At 36.4% G+C, this 6040-nt stretch overlaps 1 long non-coding RNA gene across 1 annotated transcript; it reads right to left on the minus strand.

The window, feature by feature from the left end:
- Positions 1–5063: 5063 nt before the first annotated feature.
- On the minus strand, positions 5064–5328 carry LOC134289087 (uncharacterized). The gene is made up of 2 exons (XR_009998265.1): positions 5171–5328; positions 5064–5112 (listed from the first exon to the last, which is right to left on the minus strand). It is a non-coding gene; the product is annotated as an uncharacterized LOC134289087 (long non-coding RNA).
- Between the last annotated feature and the right edge of the window lie 712 nt (positions 5329–6040).

The raw sequence follows: 6040 nt of genomic DNA on the forward strand, positions 1-6040 counted from the left end.
TGTTTCCTTGATAGAAGGGAACTAAAACTTGAACTGTTAATGATGTTATGAGAAAGATGAGTTTCTTATCGCGGATACATGTCTCATGTAGAAAGGATATTTTTTTTAAGAAATATGATATGTATTGGAATGCGACAGTGGGTATTCAGCATGATCAAGCAAGTTGCAAAGCTGTAAGGTACCCCGGGGCAAGTGAGACCTACAGCCATATCTTTTTGATTATTTATTTTTAAGGGTAATATTCTTCTTGGAACAAAAAGCTGAAATTTATTTTCATATACAGTGATAGACATTCGTTTAGCCGAAACCAAAAAAAGTGTCAGGAAACTCATACAAAAGATTTTATGATAAAACTTTTTTATCGTAGAGATAGTATATCTAGTACTGTTTTATAAAAATGTGATACATTAATCTTACATATACACTGAAACAAAACCGAGGGTAAAAATCCTTCAAATGTCATGTTTGCCTAGACATTCGTTTAGCCGAGGTAAATGGAAAATTCGTTTTCAATAGATTTTTTGCAATTTCATGAGTTTATTTCGAAGATGAACTCCAAGGCATTTAGTTTATGACGTGTTAGCAAGATAATTGACCTTAAAAGTTTATTTATTTGTGAAATTCAGAGAAATTTTATAAAAAATGTCCCGATGAGGAGAAGTGTCTATAAACACATTTATTTAAGAAAACTGATTTCTGTAAACACTCAAACGTAAGCTAGATTAGCAGTTTTGAAAATATGGCACAGAATTATTGGTAAAAATGTTCAAATTATTGCATAAAATGTCATGAAAAAACTAACTATATTGGTTTTTGGTTGGTTAAACTTTAAAATGGGATTGATAAAAGCTAAAATAAATAGTTCTGCATTGAAATAATGACGTGCCCTAATGCCTGTAGAGTATACCTGTTTGATACTAGCATTACTAAATGAGTTAGAAGACTGCAAAGTGAATGAACTGCAAGAAGTGTCAGATTTTTTTCACCCTGTTTATTCAAAAGCAGATGTTCATACAAAAATGCAAGATATGGTCAAACAATTGGCTTATTTCATTCAATCTGAAGAAATATATTATAAATGAGTCTTAGTTTTGAACAACATTCATTTTTAACATGATTTATTTGAAAAGAATGTCTAAATTATGAAACAAGTAGTTCATGCTAGAAATTTGAATACTTTCGGTGCCATTTCTCGAAATGTGAGCCGTCCAATGTATATTATTTCAGCCAGAAAACAGTCTAGAAGATATTGGGAGCTATTAGAAGACGTAATAGTAGTAAACGCAGTGATTTATGCAAGTGAAACCATCATATTTCATGGAAATAATACTTAAATACGTGATATTTTGATGGTTTGCGTTATTCTTTTCTGTTAAAAATATTGTTTTTCGTAAATTTTCAACCTGCTTTGGTCATGAAACTTTCATTAGATTCTTTTGAAACACTTCCGATAAAAATAACTACATCAAATCTCAATTTGGAAACATTTACAATATTATGACATATTTATATGAGATGCATGCAAAATTAATATGGCAACACTTCCAAAAACGATCTAATTCATGATTTACAAGTCGATCTATAATGCAGATCACCATACAAAATGACTTTGTTGGATATTTTTCGAAAATTGATAGTTTTTTATTATGGAATTCTAAAAATTGTACAATTCGGCTAAACGAATGTCTAGGCAAAAAATGGCATTTGAAGGGTTTTTACCCTCGTTTTTGTTTCAGTGTATATGTAAGTGTGATGTATCACATTTTGCTAAAACAGTACTAGATATACTATCACTACGATAAAAAAGTTTTATCATAAAATCTTTCGTATGAGTTTCCTGACACTTTTTTGAAAATTTATTAGCCTCGGCTAAACGAATGTCTATCACTGTATTACATCTAGTTAACTGCACACTAAACGCTTTCAGCAATATTTTGCCGAATTTTGCCGAACTAAAGGATCCAGCAAATTTTGCTTAATTTCAGCAAAACGTTACTGGTGATCAGCAGAGTTTACTGAACAAATCAGCAAAATGTTGCTGAATTTCAGCAAATTTTTTGCTGAAACCTTCAGCTCGGCAAAATTCAGCAAAATATTGCTGAAACTCTCAATCGATTTTTGGTGTGTGCTCTCACTTGCCCCAGTGCATTTCAGCATCTGGGGCAAGTGAGACGTCCTATGAGAGTAAACATACACAATTTCATGTTTGATCTCGTTTTCTACAGCCTAAGTCAAAATTTACACAATAGCTCAATGTCTTAAGTAATCAATCGTTGAACTATACTATTTCTATTGCAAATTCTATTTTTTTTTCTTTTTTAGCTGCATCATGAGTTTTTCTGAATGTTAAGGAATTGGCCATGATGTATGAAAAAATAGGAAACGGCCTATTCAAAGTACACGATTTGAAAAAATCCTTATTTAATGGACGTAAAATTATGTAAGGGAAAACATACCCGACTAGATCACAGACAAACAGACATATTACTTAGAAGGAATTTCTTTCAAAAACATCGTTTGGTATCTCACTAGCACCCTCTATAATGCTCAATCCGCAACATTCGTTTGCAGATGTTGTTTCCCTCGGCTCGATGTAACAATTTATCAGGTGACGACTCTCCCGTACCGTCATCAGTTCATAACACATAAATGAAGGTTCATGATTGAGTCATTTTATGTAAACTGTAACCGTGTGTTGCAATATTTTTCATGATTTTTAATATGTGCTATTTATTTATTTTGTATACTGTCACGTCTCTTAGGTTATTAGGTGTTGGGTTAGTAGGGTCAATTAAATTATAATGTATGAAAATTGTTTTAAATTTCAAATTGTTAGAACACTACAACGGTTTATAGAGTGGGGACAAGTAGAAGACATGTTGCCTTGAACATAGTGGGGAAAACAACATTATGAGGCGGGCGTAGACCACAGGACAAAAGGGGATGGCAACAATAGTCGTCTCTGAAAGAGGAAAAGGCAGGGATTGATCCACAAGGACCCGCCATTCCTCATAAAGTATCTGGCGTTCGTGCGCTTCGGATCGTTAAAAAAAAGTTAAATAAAAGTGTCCCTAGAAGTTTGAAAAGTGAGTGGTGAAACGATACGGGTGATTAGCTACTGTTGAATCAGGTATGACTAGAGAACTACAGTGATAACTTTTCTTAAAACTAGTTAAACCTAAAGACTAGTTTAGTGTAGTACGGCCTTTTTGCTAAATTTTATACCCGTTGCCCTCACAGGACCTTTTGTGGTGCCTTAAGGTACACCACCGCCATTTTGTACGCCAACCTTTAGGGTTGGTCAAGCACACGACTCGGCCTAGTGGTCCCTTGCTGGCCACTACGCCTAACCGTAAACGAGTAAACCCGCTTCGGTCTTGCGAGGCCATAATAGTTAAGGAGTGATTCCTCGGGATCCCTAAGGGTCCCTAACCGTAAAAGAGGACCCCTCTCGGCAGAGTCTCTCCGGCCTTGTCCTGGGCTCTGTTGATGTCCGTCAAGGAGGGAAGACGCCAGCGAGACACGTAGATCGCACCATTCCGTCAAGCCGATCTACTACAGATCCAACAGCCATTTTCCGACCACCATTCCACCACCCGAAGCCCTAAATCCGCCGGCGGACAGGCCGTCCAGCCCGCAGCAGCATCGGCGAGCGCTCGTCCACCGACCAAGACACCAGGCAGAGCATCACCAACAGTTGCAGTACCGGTACGTCTCCAATATTCAATAAATAGCATACTCTATACCCACAAATATCATAGATCTCTTAATAAATTACACCCACACCATACAATCAATAGTCATCAAGAAATACCTTTAGTTTTCATTCAAATTTACATACTTTTCCCATAACCCAAGCAAGGTGACAGTATCTGCACGCTGGTCGCGGAGCCCCTCCGATTGCCCAGTAGTAAGCCGACCTTGAGACACAGCTCTAAGGGTCACTTGCTGCTGTAGTATTACCACGAGTAGTGTAGTAGTTGTGATGGGTTGTGGACGTTTCCTAAACGATCCATAATTGTGGTTTACAGGGGATAGACAAAATGATCGGGACAGGCAAAATTTTCACTTTTCAAAAAATGTTCAATTAGCTGTAACTTTTTGAAAAGTGCATCAAATATTCTCAAATTTTTACTGTTAGTTCTTCAACTAGTTGTGTATCAGTGGACAAAATTTGGAATAGATCGGACAATTCTTCACGAAGTTATAAAGATTTTTGAAAAAGGTAAAATTATCCGATAGCCAACTTTGAGCTGTTATATCTCCGGATTCAATGAACCGAATGTAATGAAATTTTGACCATTAATGAATTATATAATGAGCTATGAAAAACTATTGACTTAACTTAATATTCTTATCACGGAAGAAAATAATAACGATTAGATTATTTTTCTAATAAAACACCAAATTATCCAAAGCATCAACATCGTTTCAAAATTCAAGATGCAAATTATAGTTCATTTAGTTTCCCTCTAATTGACTTATTTATAAATGCGTTTTGAAGGAAAGTTACAACATAGCCGCCAATAAATTGAAAAAGTTATGGGATGCATATTAAAAATAGACCAATTTACTAAAAAATCGTGAAAAAAATAAAATCGCTATAACTTGTTCGTTTGTTAAAAATTTCAAGTTAAGTTAAATGTTTTCTAGAGTTCATTATATAAGTCATGAATGGTCAAAATTTCATTGCAATCGGTTCATTGAATCCGGAGATATAACAGCTCAAAGTTGGCTATCGGATAATTTTATCTTTTTCAAAAATCTTTATAACTTTGTGAAGAATTGTCCGATCTTTTCCAAATTTTGTCCACTGATACATAACTAGCTGAAGAACGTACAGCAAAAATTTGAGAATATTTGACGCATTTTTCAAAAAGTTACAGCTAGTTGAACATTTTTTGGAAAGTGAAAATTTTGCCTGTCCCGATCATTTTGTCTATCCCCTGTATTTCCGTGTTTATACGGCGCGTATAATGTTACTTTCTGTCTCCGATGATGGAAGTAATATTATGTATCATTAAAAACGGCTACGCAGTCTCGAAATTAGCAAACGATGTTTATTACTTGCCCAACGTTTCGACACGGGGTTAGTGTCTTCTTCAGGGGGAACTAGAATTTAATACATGTACTAATTGGTCTGTTACATAATTTTGTCACGGTAACTTACACTAATTTGGTCGTTTTTGGTCTTGTGTTTCGTCTAACTGTAACTGTCCTGTCATTAATTTGTTGGTACATGCTGTAAAATTTTAGTCATTATAAATGTTGTCTAGTTACTTGTCTGATCTAATAAAATTTACGGAAACTAATTGTCTTACACTTATTTTGCTTGTTATAACTTTCAACGCGAAACCGATAGCATCTGGCAGGATGCTCAACTACACGTCGTTCCACCAACCAAACCACAAAATAAACGTTGCGAACAACTTCATACACCGTGTATGTTCGCTAACCCGCAACAAATCTAGGCAGGAGATAATTGCAACGGTCCACCACAACCTCCGATTGAACAACTACCCCAAGCAGCTCATCAACAGACTTATCAATCTGTACATCACCAAACCAGCAGCAAATCACCCTGAAACAAACAGCCCACCCAGCCGACCATCGTGCCAGCCATCTCCCGAACCACCCACTGCGCCGACGATCCACAGTTCCACCCAGCCAGCCATTCTGCCAGCAAATCCCACCCAACTCTATCCACTCCCCCAAGATTCACTTGACACCGATGAGGACCAAAATCTCCAAACTAGCATAAATCCCAGCACCCAAACGACCGACACGACCGAACGAACAAACAACCGACAAACAGCAGAGCAACCTGAAACGACACAAAATGAAAAAAACTACAGATCGATACCCTATATACCTGCCCTTTCTCGACGAATCTCCAAGATATTAGCCAAAGATTACCCAGACGTTATCATCACCACCAGACAATCCCGGACAATCCACCAGCTACACACGAAAGTCAAATATCCTACAAGAAAAGAAGAATTTAGTAACATAATTTATAAGATTCCATGCAACGACTGTG

Source organism: Aedes albopictus, chromosome 2 (assembly GCF_035046485.1).
Source record: "Aedes albopictus strain Foshan chromosome 2, AalbF5, whole genome shotgun sequence".
Lineage (NCBI taxonomy): Eukaryota > Metazoa > Arthropoda > Insecta > Diptera > Culicidae > Aedes > Aedes albopictus.